This window comes from Chenopodium album, chromosome 22 (genome assembly GCF_948465745.1).
Source record: "Chenopodium album chromosome 22, dcCheAlbu1.1, whole genome shotgun sequence".
In the NCBI taxonomy this organism is placed as follows: domain Eukaryota; kingdom Viridiplantae; phylum Streptophyta; class Magnoliopsida; order Caryophyllales; family Amaranthaceae; genus Chenopodium; species Chenopodium album.
In genome coordinates, this window is record NC_137855.1 from 15,613,602 (window position 1) to 15,631,277 (window position 17,676).

General features: G+C 44.5%; 1 non-coding gene across 1 annotated transcript; it reads right to left on the reverse strand.

The window, feature by feature from the left end:
* Positions 1-13,919: 13,919 nt before the first annotated feature.
* LOC145606465 (small nucleolar RNA R71) lies at positions 13,920-14,026 on the reverse strand. Its single transcript, XR_014105333.1, has one exon. It is a non-coding gene; the product is annotated as a small nucleolar RNA R71 (small nucleolar RNA).
* Positions 14,027-17,676: the final 3,650 nt, after the last annotated feature.

Consider the following 17,676-nt stretch of genomic DNA (forward strand, 5'->3'; position numbering starts at 1 on the left):
CGGCTGTCAAGCCGAGACACCGGCGCGCTAGAAGAGTGCGCGCTGACGAGGTTTCTAGGGAGGAGGGCTATGAGAGTCCGGATGAGCCGGAGATTTCTGAGAGTGGCGCCTCCTCACAAGAAGTGAGTGAGTCAGGCGGTGAAGAGGCCGCCTCATCCTCTGAACCAGAGGAAAGAAATGGGTCAGGCGGCGAAGAGGCTGCTGAGAGATCAGGGTCGGAAACTTCCGGCTCTGCACAAGAGAACTTCGCGGCTGACTATCAAGTACCGGCGAAGACTATAGATAAGCCTGACCCCAGAAAAATAAGAATGCTGCCGGCTGACAGGGCCCTACTAAAGAGCAGCTTCAAGGTCTTTAAGGAAAAGCATCCATTTGGGAACGGGTGGTATGTGACGGTTCCGCCTGCGGACGCCGTTATGGCCTGGAAGGATGATATCCCAAATGCAGACAACTACTTCGTCTGCTACGAGGCGGTTATTGAAGCCGGTCTCCGATTCCCCCTCCATACTGGGATCAGGAAGATCCTCAAGGGGTATGATCTAGGGGTCTGGCAGCTAACCCCGAATTCGTGGGGGAATATACTCGGGTATATTGCCGCCTGCGAATTTCAAGATATAGAGCCTAGTTTTTCGGCCTTTGCTCATATGCACTATTTGAGCAGGGCCCCAGACGGTCATGGGGCTTGGTATACTCTCACAACCTTGCCCCAATATCAAATAACTTTGGACAAGGTGTCCAAATGGGCTGGATGGAGGGAAAGGTTTTACTTGATTTCCTCTCCATCCCTTGAACACAACCGGACACTGCGCCGGTATAATAAGGAGCCGGCACTCCTGGGCAGGAAATGTGCTCTCCCGGAGCTTTCTACACGAGCCCGCCGGCAGATCATTGATCCTGGTTTCTTTGAAACCACCACGGCGCATATGGACGACGGGACGGAGATAATTGTCCCTAAGAATTGGATCCCCCATCCGGATTTTTTCAAGGATGAGAGGTTCCTATCCGCCTGTGGGCTTAGCACAATGTTTCCCCAGGGTAGATCCCTATACTTGAAAATCTTTGCCTTGCTTTCAATAATAATTTCTCTTATGTTTTTCTGTGCCTGATATTCCGTCTGACTTTGCAGCCGAAGCTAAAAAGATGGTGGATCCGGCAAAGACTCCGGCTAAGCCTGCTGCCCAGCTGCGCAAGGAGCAGCTGATGGCCAAGAAAGCGTCCTTGGAGGCCAAGGATGCAAAGAAAGGCGGGGTAAGACCGCCTGCCCCAATGCTCATTTTAACGAATTAACTCAAGTATTTTGCCGGCTACTAACATTTTGTTTTCCTTGCTGCAGGGTACCAACAAAGTTGTTCCACGCTCCTTCACCAAGCACGTAAAAAGGACTGGTGAGGAGCTCAAGACTCCGGCTGCCAAGGTCAGGCGGACCCCTTCCCAGACAACCTCCACTGCCAAACCAGATCGTCCTACAACTGGTGGCAAGTCTCCCTCCAAAGTACAAGCGTTGAGCGAAAGCTCAAAGAAGTCGGAGGGGAAAATGCCGGATGCCTCAGAGGAGGCATCGAAGAGTGGCGTGCCACTCAATGCTGCAGCCGGCACTGCAGCGGCTGGGGAGGGTTCCACTCCACAGCCAAGAACTCAAGGTAAGGCTACCATTGAAATCCCTTACCCACTTGACTTTATGAGGGTCAAGACTAAGGTAGACCCATCCGGTGGCTCAGTGAGCAGCTGGGGACGGATGAATGCTGCCTATGCTGCTTCCCTCTCACCAAGTACTTCTTTTGGTGCAGATGCTACCTCCGGGGCACCTGACTTCCCGGGCTTTGCCAAACGGATGGTGAGGACCCTCACCCGGACAGAGAAAGCCTCAGTACCTGATTTACAGGTAGTGGACTTTGACCGGATAATGGGCCACCTGGCGGAGGTAAACTGTCTTAACTCTTAAGCTTATATTTTCGTTTCATTGTGTCAAGTGCTAATTTTCCCGGCTGGCTTACTCAGGTGATGCTGAGAGTAGACGGGCTCCGAGTGCCCTTCAGGCGGAAGCAAGAAGAGGTAAATGACGCCAAAAGAAGGGCAATCGAAAATCTCAACTTTGCTGAACATGCATATTATATGTCTGAACTTTCAATTAAAGCAGTGGAGTTGAAACAGGAGGAGCTGATTCAGACCCTGACGGCTGCTAACGAGGCTGCGAACAACCGGGCCAACGACCTTGAACAAAAATTGAAGACTGCTGAATCTAACCTCAAGGCGTTGGAAGGAGCTGATACTGAAAATACCAAACTCCGGGCTGATAACTCCCGGTTGGTGGTGGCCCTGTCCAAACAGAAGACTGAGCACCAGGAGGAGCTTGCCAAGGAAATTGCCAAGGAGCAGGCCCGGCTGGTCCAGGAGAATGAGAAAGACACGGAGGCCCGCCTGCAGCTAGCCTGGAAACTCCTCAACCCAGAAGTGGACTTCGAATATTACAAGCTGAGGTACGATTATGCCACGGCTGTGTATGATGCGGAAATTCTGGGAGAGGAGGCATCGCCTCGCTTCAAGGTTTGGGCTGATTTACAAGGATATGATGTCTCCGACGAGGAGGAGGAGCAGGCGGGAGGGCAGGAAGAAGGTCAGATTGAAGAGAACCAGCCTGAAGAGGCTGTGAATGCAGAAGCAGACCTTTCCCCGGCGCAGGACTAGCCGGAGCTCCAGCCACCAGCTCAGCAGCCGGAGCAGCAACCTCCCCAAGAGTAATCAAACTCTTGAGTTCAGCGGCAGTATGCCAACCAATCAAGCTTAATTTTTACTTTTCTTTTGAATTTCCGGCCTGCGTGCCGAGTAACTAATGTATCCTTCACCGACCACGGGTTCGGGTAACAATGGTTTTTCTTCCGGATGTGTTTCCGGGTAACAATTATTTTGGCCTTTTGAGCCAACTCTATTTATGAAGTATACCGACCCAGTCGGTTTTTCTTATACTTGCAATTTTTCGGTTTTCTCAATTTTTCACTTTTGCAAATATACTTGTGATTGTGAATTTGCCTATCTCATAAAAAGCATGCGGCAAGCACATATCCGGCTGTCCTTGCCCCTGGACGGCTGTGTGGTTGGTTTAACCCAAACAAAGAGAGGATTGATTGCCTTAGGAACTTCTCATACTAAAAAGAGTATGGGATGTTTGTAAGGCAATCAATCACAATGGTGATTGCCCCAAACCAAGTACACAGCAGGCCAAATAACGGGCATGCAACCTCTGCCCCAGTCGGTATCAAACCGTCTGAGTATGCTTTATAGCCATTACGCAAAAGGGGTTTGCCCCTGAAGTACGCAGCTTGAGGAAAACTTCTCCAAGTAAAAGACTTTCGATGTTACTCCGGCTGATACTTGCAGACAGCCGGGAAATTTTCAATCAAAAATTATTTGAGAGAAATAATATGAACAGACAGCTATGAGTTGACTGCTTTAGCCACTCAATTGTTGCCGCCTGCATGGGCTTATAGAACAAGCATGGTGGCTGTTCTCTACGACGATTGCACCCGGAGGGGTGTCGCCGGACGCCTATAACCATGTTGGAATAGACGAATTTTGAGAAAATGGACAACCATCTGGCCCTTGGCCTCAGGTCTAGCTGTTAGACCGGCTGGTAGCTACTAAACGGTTTTGTGCTTAGTTTAGGATCCGGCTGTTAGCCTCTTGTCACTATGGACTTTTGATTTCATATACTATCAAACTTAGTTTATATCTGGCCATTGGCCTCAAGTTATTCACACGTTAAATTTACTACTGTACTTTTTCAATCACTAGTATGGGTAAACCCAGACGGAAATAAAAAGACAATTCATGAAACAAGAGCATTTTTCATTAATACCTCTTGTTAAAAAACTTACAATACTCAGAAGTAGTACTTTTTTAAGTTGTCTACATTCCAAGTTCTAGGCAGGCGTCTACCGTCTGGAGTTTCCAGGCAGTATGTGCCATCCCTGACTTCTTCATAGATCCGGTAGGGGCCTTCCCAATTAGGAGTTAGCTTTCCAAGCTCATTGGCCCTACCGGTTGCCTCCATTTTCCGTAACACAAGATCGTCCACTTTCAAGGGGCGTTTGTGCACTCTTTTGTTGTAGGCTCGCGTCATTCTCAGACGGTATATCTCATGTCTCAGGGTAGCATTGCCCCTGCGTTCCGGGAGGGAGTCCAATGCCAGCCGCATGGCCTCCCAATTTGCCTCTTCATCATAGAGCATCACTCTGAGCGTAGGCTCATAGTGTTCAATGGGTAAAACGGCTTCAGCCCCGTATACCATGAGAAACGGGGTTTCTCCGGTTGACCCCTTAGCAGTTGTCCGGATGGCCCATAACACATGAATTAATTCTTCAGCCCATAGGCCACCGGCTCTTTCAATTTTCTTTTTGATTCCGTCTGAGATGAGTTTGTTGAATGCCTCAACCTGACCATTTGCTTGAGGACGGCCGACTGAGGCAAAATAACTTGAGATGCCCTGATCTCCTAACCAAGTCTTGAGCTGAGGCGTTTCAAACTGAGGACCATTATCAAACACCATAGACATAGGTACCCCAAACCGGGTGATAATATTCTTCCATATGAAAGAGATGACATCCTTCGTCTTGATATTCTTAACTGCCTCCGCCTCCACCCATTTGGTGAAATAATCCACAGCCACCAAAATATAGCGCTTTCCGCCTGGAGCAGGCGTATATGGACCCAAAATGTCCATGCCCCATTTAGCAAACGGGACTGGGCTGTGGATTACCGTCAGATCAGTAGCCGGGCGATGTATCAGCTTGCCAAACCTCTGGCATTTATCACATTTCTTCACAAATTCCTTGGCATCTGCCTCGAGGGTAGGCCAAAAATAATGCCGCCTGGCTCTGACGGCTAGGGACTTGCCGCCTATATGGGAGGCGCAAAATCCCGCATGCAGCTCTTCGAGTACCTCCTTCCCCTTTTCTGGGGTAACACATTTCAACAAGGGCTTGAGAAAACCAGCCTTGAAGAGTTCTCCGTTTCTCAACTCAAAGTTTGCTGCTCTCTTTTTCATGACGGCTGCTTCCTGAGGTGAATCAGGGAGCGTGCCGTCTGCAAGATACGCCCGGATGCCATCCATCCAATTAGAGCTTCGATCCAGAATTCCAATGGGCTCTTCATAAATACTTCGTTTTTCAAGAACTTCCCAAAAGACCGACCGAGGCGTATCATGGCAGGCGGATGATGCCAATTTTGATAGCGCATCCGCCGGGTGATTATCTGACCGGGGCACTTGATTCAACCTGAACTCCTCAAGTGTCCCAGCCTCATCCTTGACAGCCTGAAGATATTTGATCATTGCCGGATGGGTCGCTTCATAAGTGCCCTCATACTGGCTAACAACCAACTGAGAATCAGAGTGGGCGTCAATCTTTGTTGCCCCTGCTGCCTTACACATGCGGATTCCGGCTAGCAAGGCTTCATACTCCGCCTCATTATTCGAGGCCTGAAACTTGAACCGTAGTGCATACTCATATCTATCTCCTTCTGGAGATTCACAAACTATGCCTGCACCACAGCCGTTCTTTGTAGAGCTCCCGTCTACATACACCTTCCAAACCTGATCAACATTATCCGGGAGAACCGGACGAGTCATTTCAACAATGAAGTCGGCAAACGCCTGACCTTTCACTGCTTTCCTTGGTTCGTAGGAGATTTCAAGACTTTGCATTTCAATAGCCCATTTCAGCATTCTGCCGGATGACTCCAGAGTGGACATTGGCCGCTTGAGGGGCTGGTCGGTGTAGATTACAACCGGATGTGCCAGGAAGTATGGTTTCAACTTTTTGAAGGCCATATATAGAGCAAGACCAAATTTTTCCACCATGGGGTACCTGAGTTCAGCATTTTTTAACACATGGCTAATGAAATATACCGGGAGCTGTGTACCGTCTCGTTCAGCAAGGAGAACGGCACTGAGAGCATGGTCTGAGACGGTTAGGTACATGTACAACTTTTCTCTTGGCAAAGGACTAACAAGCCTTGGCAAAGAGTGCAAGTGTTCTTTCAACTTCTGGAATGCCGCCTCAGCATCATCCCCCCATTCAAATCTAGTCTTCTTCCTGATTGCTTGGAAGAAGTAAAGGCATTTGTCACCTGACCGGCTGAGGAACCTCCCCAAGGCGGCCAGGCAACCGGTGAGTCTCTGAACTTCCTTGACAGTGCGGGGTGACTTCATGTCAATTACCGCCTGTATCTTCTCAGGGTTAGCCTCTATCCCCCTTTGATCAATCAGGAATCCGAGAAACTTCCCAGACTCAACACCAAAGACGCATTTCTTGGGATTTAACATAACCTTATGTCGCCTGAGTGTGGTGAAGGTTTCTCGGAGATCAGCAAGGTGATCCGCTTGCTGCTTGGATTTGACTATCATGTCATCAATATACGCCTCTACATTCCTCCCAATTTGATCAATGAAGACTGTATTAATCATCCGTTGGAACGTAGCCGGCGCATTCTTCAAGCCAAACGGCATCACAGTATAGCAGAATAACCCCTGATCAGTGACGAAGGCAGTCTTTTCTTGATCTTTTTTCCACAGAGGTATCTGATGGAAGCCGGAGTAGGCATCCATAAAACTCATCAAGGCATGACCGGCTGTTGAATCGACCAAGCCGTCAATTTTTGGAAGCGGATAACTATCCTTTGGGCATGCCTTGTTGAGATCTTTGTAATCTACACACATCCGCCAGGTACCATTCGGCTTCTTTACAAGCACAACGTTTGCCACCCAGTCGGGGAAATTACAAGGCCGAATGAACCTGGCATCCAACAGCTTTTTTACTTCGGCAGCTGCCGCCTGACTTCTTTCCTCGCCGTGGTTTCTCTTCTTTTGCCGGATGGGCTTCATTTTTGGATCCACGGCGAGTTTGTGGACAGCAAGATCCCGGCTGATGCCTGGCATCTCTTCCACTTCATAGGCAAACACATCTTTGAACTCTTTCAGCAGGAGGTGCAAGTCTGCACCCAGAACAGCATTAGCAACCGTCCCAACCTTAACAGTTCGCTCTGGACGGCTGTCGTCCAGAACAAGATCAATACTTTCACCAGCCGGTTGGGGACGGAGTTCCTCTGACCGTTCACCGGTCAGTGATTGCTATTTCTTTTCTTTCTTCACCACCACCAGTTCTGCGGCCTTTCTCTTTTTTCCGGCTGCTGGTGGAGGTGAGGGAGCATCCTTGACATTGTCAAGGTCTATTGGTTCCTTCCCTTGGCCGTCTGCAGCCACAGTATCCTTAACGGCTGAGAGGTAACACTCCCTGGCCGTCTTCTGATCCCCGTTCAGGGAACCAACAGAACCATCATCGTTCTCATACTTGATAAGCATGAGAGAAGGGATGATTACAGCCTTGGCTTCGTTGAGGGTTGGCCTGCCAAGAATGATGTTGTAGGCGGTCAACTCCTCAACGACCAAGAATCTGACGACTAAATGTCGTCCTTGGCCCTTCTCACCCAGCCGGATGGGTAGGTCAATTCTTCCGGCTGGATAGACCATTCCCCCCCCCAAAACCAACCAAGGGGTGGGTAACCGGATGCATGCTGCTGGAGTTGTATTTCAGCTTCTGCAAGCACCGGAGGTTGATGATGTCTGACGAGCTGCCGGTGTCAATAAGGATACGTCCAACTAACTGGTTGGCGACCTTGCATTCAATGACAACCGGATCGTCATGCGGGCGGCGGACACTGCCCCTGTCCTTCTCAGTAATGAGGACATCCGGAAAAGTGGAGCTGGCAGACGGCTGCTCCTCATCATCCTTATCCATCTTTCGAAGATGGCTTTTGGTGCCCCGGATGGTAGGGCCGCCACAGGAAAACCCGCCTGCTATGGTGTAGACCGGATCCCTGTCGGTTTCCGAACTACTTGCAGGCTAGGAAGCAGCCTTAGAGGACTGGCTCTTGTTCTTCTTTTTAGCCCCGGCTGGGGACTTAGAAATATATGGCTTCAGATGCCCTTTGTCAGCCAGACGGTCCAACGTCCGCTGTAAACTGAAGCAGTCGTTGGTGTCATGGCCAACCTCCTCATGGAATTGACAATATTTGTTTTTGTTCCGGGATTGAACGAAACTCTTCATTGGATTCGGCTTCTCAATGGACAGCCGGTCCTTTACCTCCATGAGGATGGAGTTACAATCCTTATTAAACTCGTACCGGGGAACGTACGGTTTAAACTTTTTTTTCTTTTTCTGGGACGGCTGCTCAGAATCGCTGACTGCCCAGACTTCTTTCCTTTTCTTGCTCTCTTCTTTTTTCTTCGCCGGCTAAGCAGACCGGCTCTCTTTTTGTTTGTCAGACTTCTTGGAGTCTGACTGATTACCAGGCGTACAGAGGTCGGTTGCTTGTATATAGCTTTCCGCCTCCCTCAGGGCCGCCTGTAGCGTAAATGCCCCTTTTCTGACAAGGTCAAACTTAAAAGTCGACCCGTCTCTCAGACCCTTGAAGAAGTCTGTAAATGCTACCTCGTCAGACAGCCCCTGGATCTGAATTCTGACCAGGTTGAACCGCCTGACATATGAGCGTAGCCCTTCTCTCTCTCCCTGCTTAATGGTGCTCAAGTCTAAACTTGTCTTCTTAGCAGGGATATTCATTGAGAAGTTGGTGGCAAACAAGAAGGCTAGCTTCTTGAAGCAATCAATAGATCCGGCTGGCAAGTTGCCAAACCATTGTTGGGCAATGCCCTTCAAGGTAGCCGGAAAACAGCGGCACCAGGTGGCGTCATCCCAACCTTGTAAACACATTAGGTTGGTGTATGCCATCAGGTGATCTTCAGGGTTGGTGGTGCCATCATAAGCACCAACCAAAATGTTTTTAACCTTGGCCGGCTGAGCCGCCTCGGTTATATTGGCTGCAAAGGCAGACGGTTGTTCGCCTAGCCTCATCAGCCGGAGCTGCCAGTCCAGTGGCTGGGCATTAGTATATGCCGCCTGACCTCCGAATGGGGGTGGCTGCATGAACTGGAGGCCATATTGCCCATACTGCGCCTGGGGTGCGTATGGCATAGACCCTATCATCAGCTGAGGTTCGGTGTTGACGGATTTACCGCCTGTCCGACTCTCATGCAAGGACATAGAGTTCCTTGCGGAAACTTGCTTGAAGCTGTCTGGAAAGCTTGAGGTAGAAGCTGACTCAGACTGCTGCTGCCTCCTCCGATTGATGACTTCTCTAGCATCAAAGGTGGACGCTTTTCTAGCCTCCGGCTGGGGTCGCCGGGGCATCAGAATCTTAGACCAATCAAGTGTTGCGGCTGCCTTCTCCTTTGGATGGGGAGTTGGCTGCCTGTCCTTGACCGGCTTCTTCTTCTTCCCATCATTGGGAGTCTTTTTAGCCGGCTGACTCTTGGAAGAGCCTGCCTTGTTGTTGATCATCTTCTTGATTTCACCCTTGAAGGAGTTCATGAATTTCATGAGCTCGTTCCGGGTGACTGGAGCTTCTCCTCTGGTCTTCCGGGTTTCCCCATCTGACCTCTCAGTAGGCCGGCTGCTAGGGCCTGCCTTATCCAGGTTTCGTTCCAGCTGATCTCTGGAACGGATGGATTTAGAGATGAGAGAACCATCCCTAGAGATGTAAGTCTCAACATCATTGTCGTCTTCTTCATCCTCCTCCTCAGTGAAAACCTCCGGCTGAGGCTGAGGTGGAGGCTGGGGGATTTCAAATCCTACCGGCTGAATAACCGGTTGCAAGTCTTCCGGGTTACCCGACTGAGTACCCGGACGAAGAGAGGTAGAACTGTGAATCGGTACAGAATTTTGAACCATCTTGAGGTACTCTCCCCACAGACGGCGCCAAATGTTTTGGGTGTTTTTTGTCCCTTGGGAGAGTTACAACTCGAAGACTGGTCCGGAGGGCTTCTGTACCTGCAAAAACAACGGAGACACCGGTTGGGTGGTGCTCCGCCTCCAACGCTCAAGTTAGTAACTTGAAGGAGAATAAAAAGTGCGGAAATTTAGGTGGGGATCTGCTTGGATTCCAAGCTCAGGTGTTCTCTGATGAGAGAGAAAGTAGGATGTAATAAATGATAGTAAATTTTTGAATAAGATCAGATGTCCCCCATTTTGGGGGAATATCTCCCTATTTATAGGGTCCTTGGGAAAGGTGCCCTCCCCTAGGTCATCTGACCTAGGACAAATGGGCTGCGCCGCAATCAATGCGTTTGGGAAATTGGGCCTCTGAAAGCCGCAATTTCTAAGGAAGTATCTGGAGAGGCCACGTGTCAGCTGGAGATTGGCCAAGGATGACCTGCCAGCCTCTACCACGTGGCACCCCCTCATTGGTCCACTTGTCTAGGGTAAAAATTCCCTAAACAGGTCACTTTTATGAAAAAAAAAGTCTCTTTTGTGAACAAAAAGGGTCACTTTATTGGAAAAATAAGGTCACTTTTGTGAAAAAAGGGCCAATTTTGTGAAAAAAGGGTTACTTTTGTGGAAAAAATGGTCACGTTTGTGGAAAAAAAAGGTCGCTTTTGTGAAAATATGGGTCACAAAAAAAAGGGTCACTTTTGTAAGAAAAAAGGGTCACTTTTCGCAAAATGTTCGATGTACAATAAAGTTATTGTAAACCGGGGGCATGCAAAAGTTTTTGCACAAATAATACCCCAAAGTTGCAACTAACTTGGACCGGAGGTAGTATAATGATTTGTAACAAAGTACAATAATGTAAAATATTATAATGACGAAATTTTATATATAGTAGAGTTCACTAGTGTGAACTACTCCCTTCCATGTTATACTAAATAAAACATTTTCCTTATGCACGTATGTCAATGCAATACTTTGTTTAATTATTTTTTAAAATTATAACAATTGAATATGTGTAATCTTGGAATGAAGACCAGGTAAAGTGATTCTCCATCCATAGATTATGAAAAGTAGACATATAAAGCTAGTATGTGTATGCCCACATACAAGACTAGCTAGCAGGCTCTTATTGGGTTACAAAATGAAGTCTACTTTCATCAAAAACCAAAATTTTAGCCGAAACTTTCAACCAAAATTTGAACTTTCACCCAAAATTTCAACCAGCATATTTTGAAATTGAAAATTATTTTTATACCTTTTTTTTTACAGAAAATTAAATTTTAATTTTTTTGAATTTGGCTTTCCAAAAAAAACCCAAAAAAAGGGGTTTTTTTTCTTCTCTGTCGCCGCCATCTTCTTCAATTACTCCAAAAAAAAAAAAAAAAAAAAAAAATCACCTTGATCTTTTTCGCTTGGATGTTTAACCAATTCATCCTGTTGTTCATCCTTTCATATTGAAAGGGTTTTTTTTTTTATTTTTATGCCAGAATATGGAAGCTTTAATGGTGTTCACTCAGAATAATTGAAGCTTTATTGGTGTATAATCAAAGAAATTTACATTCCAAATAATAGTTGAATCTAGTCTTGAACACTGATTTATGGTTATTTTATTAATTTTACGGTGGATTTGTTAACTTTTTGTCTAATTTGTGTGTTGTATCCATTAACATTCAAGTTCAATCGAGAAATTTTTCCTCCAATGTAAAAAGATAAATTCTGAAATTACATTGTTGGTAAAAATAACATATGATTCGTCAATAATAGATAACATTATAATTGATCTTAGTCATTCAATATTCAAGCTTGAAGGAACATTACACGATTAAAATGGCTGAAATGTGATTTGCAGGCAAGACAACGAAAAGAACAAGTCAAACGCCGTGTTTTGAAAATTAATAATACTGGAAACTTATTAAATATTATACAATTACCCTATTCCTTGACCACTTATAAATTGTTACTAAACAATTTTGTTACAAGTACATAAGTGTAACTGATGTGTTCATTTTATATATATATTTATCCCCGTCCCTTGGTCGTAATTAGTAGTGTTTTTGGCTCCTATGAGCCACTTTTATTACTAATTTGTGTTTTCTAGTGCTTTGGTAGTTTTGCTTGAGTTTTGTAGGAATTTGCGTACTTGGAGCATTTTTCCGGGTTTTTTTAAGGAGCATCTACAAGTGTTAGAAGACCGCGACCACGTTCGATAGCCCAAGACCGATCGAAGGTATCGACCGGTGACTAAAGGCTCAGTTTGAGGGCACTTGGGCCAAGTTCGGAGGCCCAAAGGTAGAAGCTCGGAGGCCCAAAAGCCTTGCCCAAGCCACAAGGCTCCGCCCGAAGGCGCGCCCGGCCGGGCGGGGCGAAGCAATGCTTTGAAGAGTTCCCGCGCCCGGCCGGGCACGAGAAGGCATCTGAGACGAAGAAGGCGGGCCCGGTCGTGCGGCCCCTTGCCCGACCGGGCGCGTGTAGCTCTTAGGAAGATTAGTCTTCCGATTATTTTTGTTTAGCGGAGATTTTCTTGCTTAGTATTAATGTGTTATTATTAGGCAAGATTAGACACTTCTACTTACTTCTCTTATTCTAATTTTTATTCCCCTTCTCTCTACTTAGACTTTCTCTCTCTAGACTTTTATTCTCTCTTGTTCCTTAAACTCAATTGTAATTCCGCCGTCTTGGTACGATTTCTCTCTTAATTAATCTTATTATTTTGTTCATTCAATTTCTTCATGTCTTGTTTAATTATTATGTTTTGCTTAGTTTTAATTATGTCTGAGTAGTTTTCCTTCTAGGGTTTATGGGGATCTAATAAATAATATGAAGGGGTAATTTTATGATTGTTGATTATTAATGCTTAATTGATTTCCTATTGATTATTTAAATGCTATGCAATTAGATTTGGCCAGGTTTAATTGTATGAGTTTAGCAATATTGATTCGAGATTCGAAAGATGAGAATTGATGTTTAGGCTTAGTTTCAATAGGCAGATTAATTTATAAATGGTTAGGTCGAGATTCGAGAGATGAGATTTAATACTGGTAAATTAATTCTGTGATTGTAATACGTAGCGAAAGCCCTTTATGATCTGATTGATTAATGCATTGATGATTGATTATTGTGTTCTGCCCTGGAATATTGTTTATTAGTGAACCTATGCCCTAGGCCTTTTAATATTTGATTTCTTCCTTAATTATTATCCTTACTCATAATCTTCGTAGTATAGTTTATAATCACAACAAACATTGGTTACTTTAATAATTTAGACTATATTAATTAATTAGGAGTAGAAAGACTTGTTTCCCTGTGGATTCGACCCTACTTCCCTATCTGCATAAGCTAGTGGACTTAGGTAATTATTTTTGGATTAGGTGATACGACTTTAGCCTGTCAAAATTTGGCGCCGTTGCCGGGGAAACGGTTTTATTTTTATTTCTAATTGTTTTTGTAGTCTAGATTATTTTTCTTTTGCCTCAAAGGACATTAGTTCTTTGAGGTAGTTCTAATATCTGTCGTTTTAGTTCTTTGTTTATGCCCAGGTGTTCCAGATCAAGTTACATTCCATTCGATCTTGAGATCGAAAGCTCGTTTCATAGAAAGAAGAATTTTTATAGGCAGATCCTGGCAGGTTCTGGGAGTAACAATATTCCTAGAAATCCATTACCTACTTCTAGTGATTCGGAGCACTCTTTTGATTCAGAACTAGAGATGGGTACACCACCACCACCTCCACCTCGCAAGCTTAGCGATTATTCGCAACCATCCCTGACGGATTTTCCACATCTTTCTCCTACACCTGATCTTGAGGGAGTCCAGTTCGAGATCAAGCCCCAGTTCATAACGATGATAGAAAGAAAGCAGTTCAGTGGAGCTAAGGGTGAAGATCCTAATCTTCACATTGCGGATTTTTGTCAATATTGCAACACTATTAGGCAGAATGGGGTAATGCAGGATCAAATCAGGGAGATTCTTTTTCCCTTTTCTTTATGTGGAAAAGCTAAATTATGGTTTAATAGTTTGAATAGAGCTGCACTTGGTATTACCAACTGGGAGACTCTTGCTTTAAATTTTTATAATAAATATTACCCTGTAGAGAAAACAGCTTTATTGAGAAGTGCCATCCAGAATTTTGCCCAGGAGACAGATGAAGCATTATATGAAGCTTGGGAAAGATTCAAGGATCTGCAGAGGGAGTGTCCCCACCACAATTTGGCAAAGTGGCAGTTGATTCAAGCTTTTTACAATGGTTTAGAAAATGCATCTAGGACAATTTTAGACTCCGCAGCTAGCGGTAGATTTATGAATTTAAATGTTGATGATGCAGGTCAGGTTATTGAAGATATGGCGATCCATAATTCCCAATATGGGAATACTAGAGGTTATGCTAATAAGGGCAAGCATCATGTTGATTCAGTAACCCTCATGCAAGCTCGGCTTACTTCTATTTGCCAGAAACTAGATAGCCTTACTACTAACATTCCTAGTTCTGTTGCTAATGTTTCTGCTGTTTCTAATAATGCTAATGATGCTTTCTGTGAAAATTGTGGAAGTGTAGGTCATTATGAACAAGATTGCAGGAGCTCAATGGAGCAAGTTAATGCTTTCCAAATAAACCTACAAGCAAAATAACCCATACTCCAATTCCTACAATCCTGGCTACCGGAACCATCCCTACCTATCTTACCGTAGCACTAATGTTCAAAATCCTCCACCTCCACAACAACCACAACAAGCACCCCCTCCACAACAAAAATATTACCACCCTCATGCTAACCAGAAACCCCCATCACAAGCCCCTACTACATCTTCTGACCCTGCTTTGTCAGAAATTAGAGCAATGCTGACCAGTATGCAAAAACATATGGAGAGTAGAGACCAACAGATTGACTCTATTATAGCCCATAATAAAGTCATGGACACCCAAATAGCCCAATTGTCCTCTACCCTTCAATCTCGCCAGCAGGGAGCTTTACCAGCGCAGGGAATTCAACCTACGGATCATGCTAATGCAATCACCCTAAGGAGTGGTTCACACTACGATGGGCCCCAAATGCCCAAAGAGGATGAACCTGATTTAATTTATATTGCTAATCCTGATTCCGTTGTACCAATTTCCCCTGCAGGGCTGCAAGGTAAAATTCTTGATACTAATATTTCTGATGATTCATTGCAGGGTACAACCTCAGGAAAGGATGCACCCCAGGGGAAGAGTAGGGAAGCACCACCAGTAATCAAATTACCATTCCCTAATCGCCAATTAAAGACTAAGTTGGACAAGCAGTTTGGTAAGTCTCTGGAGGTTGTTAAAAATTTGCAGGTAACAGTCCCCTTTACTGAACTTATTACACAGGTTCCTGCATATGCTAAATTTATAAAGGATATTTGACTAGGAATAGGGCCTTTAATGAAGTAGAAACTGTAGCTTTTACTGAGGAATGTAGTGCATTGTTACAAAATAAATCTCCTCCTAAATTAAAGGATCCTGGTAGTTTTTCTATCCCTTGTCATATTGGTAATGTCTTCATAGATAAAGCATTATGTGATTTGGGTGCTTCTGTTAGTGTAATGCTATTGTCTATTTGTTCTAAATTGAATATGGGTGAATTAAAAATTACTAATATTACTTTGCAAATGGCAGACCGTTCTGTTAAATATCCCCTAGGTATTTTAGAGGACGTCCCTGTTAGAGTTGGTAAATTTTTCATCCCTGTTGATTTTGTTGTTTTAGACATGACTGAGGATACACAAATACCCATTATATTAGGTAGGCCTTTTCTCCATACTGCAGGAGCCATTATAGATGTTAAAAATGGTAAACTAACTCTATCTGTTGGTGATGATAATATTACTTTTAATTTAGGGACGGTTTTAAAAGGTCCTATGCTTGAGGAAAATTGTTGTTTGATCGATGTTATTGATATAATGGATGATATTTGTGATGATCGCTTGACACGGATTCTTGCAAGGGATCCCTTGGAAGAAATACTTTGTGGAAATTTGTCTGCAGGTGATGCGAGTATCTGGAGTAAGGAGGTGGATATTATTGAGAAAGCTCTTGCCATAGAAGAACTTGATGACAAAGAAAACAAGAATGTAGTAAAATTAGTTCAGGAATCGAAACCTGCAGAGGTAAAGAAACCTGAACTAAAACCTCTCCCTTCTCACTTAAAATATGTTTTTCTTGATGAGCAGGAAATGCACCCTGTGATCATTAGTACTGCACTTGATGACCCACAAACTTCCCAACTTCTAGAGGTTCTCAGAACCCACAAAAGGGCAATAGGGTACATTATTGATGATCTCAAGGGTATAAGCCCAGATTTTTGTATGCACAGGATACACTTAGAGGACAACTACAAGCCCTGCATTCAACCCCAGAGGAGGTTGAATCCCAATATGCAAGAGGTAGTCAAGAAAGAGGTTATGAAATTACTTGATGCAGGTATTATCTATCCTATTTCTGACTCTAAATGGGTAAGTCCTGTTCAGGTGGTTCCTAAGAAGGGTGGGATGACTGTGGTTAAAAATGAAAAAAATGAATTAATTCCCACTAGAACTGTTACAGGGTGGCGTATGTGCATTGATTATCGTAGATTAAATGTCGCCACAAAAAAGGACCATTTCCCTCTCCCCTTTATTGATCAAATGCTTGAGAGGTTAGCTAATCATAAGTTCTTTTGCTATTTGGATAGGTATTCGGGATTTTTCCAAATTCCGATCCACCCTGAAGATCAGGAAAAGACTACATTTACATGCCCTTATGACACTTTTGCATATCGTAGAATGCCTTTTGGTTTATGTAATGCACCTGCTACTTTTCAACGTTGCATGATGAGCATATTTTCTGATTTCATAGAGTCTATCATGGAAGTCTTTATGGATGATTTTAGTGTATATGGTTCTTCATTTGATTCATGTCTAATTAATCTAGCTAAAATCCTGAAAAGATGTGCAGAATGCAACTTGGTCTTAAATTGGGAAAAGTGTCACTTTATGGTGACAGAGGGAGTAGTCCTGGGTCATATTGTATCTGATAAGGGCATATAGGTAGACAAGGCAAAAATTTCAGTGATTGAGCAATTACCTCCCCCAGTTAATGTTAAGGGAGTTAGGAGTTTCTTAGGTCATGCGGGGTTTTATCGCCGTTTTATCAAAGATTTTTCTAAGATTGCTAAACCACTGACTCAGCTCTTGCTTAAGGATGCCCCTTTTGTTTTTACTGATGAGTGTCTTGAGTCTTTCAACAGGATTAAGCAGGCCTTGATATCGGCACCCATCACATGTGCTCCCGATTGGAATCTTCCATTCGAGATCATGTGTGATGCAAGCGACTTTGCTCTAGGAGCCGTGCTTGGACAGAGGAAGGACAAAGTTTTACATGCTATCTACTATGCAAGTAAAACTTTGGATGAGGTTCAAGTTAACTATGCCACCATGGAGAAGGAGTTTTTAGCTGTTATTTATGCTTTAGAAAAATTTAGATCATATCTAGTTGGTTCTAAAGTTATTGTTTTTACTGACCATGCAGCTCTAAAGTACTTGATAGCCAAAGCAGAATCAAAGCCTAGGCTACTCCGGTGGGTTCTATTGCTCCAGGATTTCAACATTGAAATAAGGGACAAAAAGGGTGCAGAGAACGTAGTGGCAGATCACTTGTCACGAATCAGGTATGATGAGGGTAAGGATTTTCTTCCTATAGATGATTCATTCCCTGATGACAACCTGTATGCAGTTGTAGAGCAACACCCCAGGTATGCCAATTTTGCAAATTATTTAGTGGGTGGTACTCTACCTCTTGACTTGTCCTACCAACAAAAAAAGAAATTCCTTTCTGATGTTAAACATTATTTTTGGGATGATC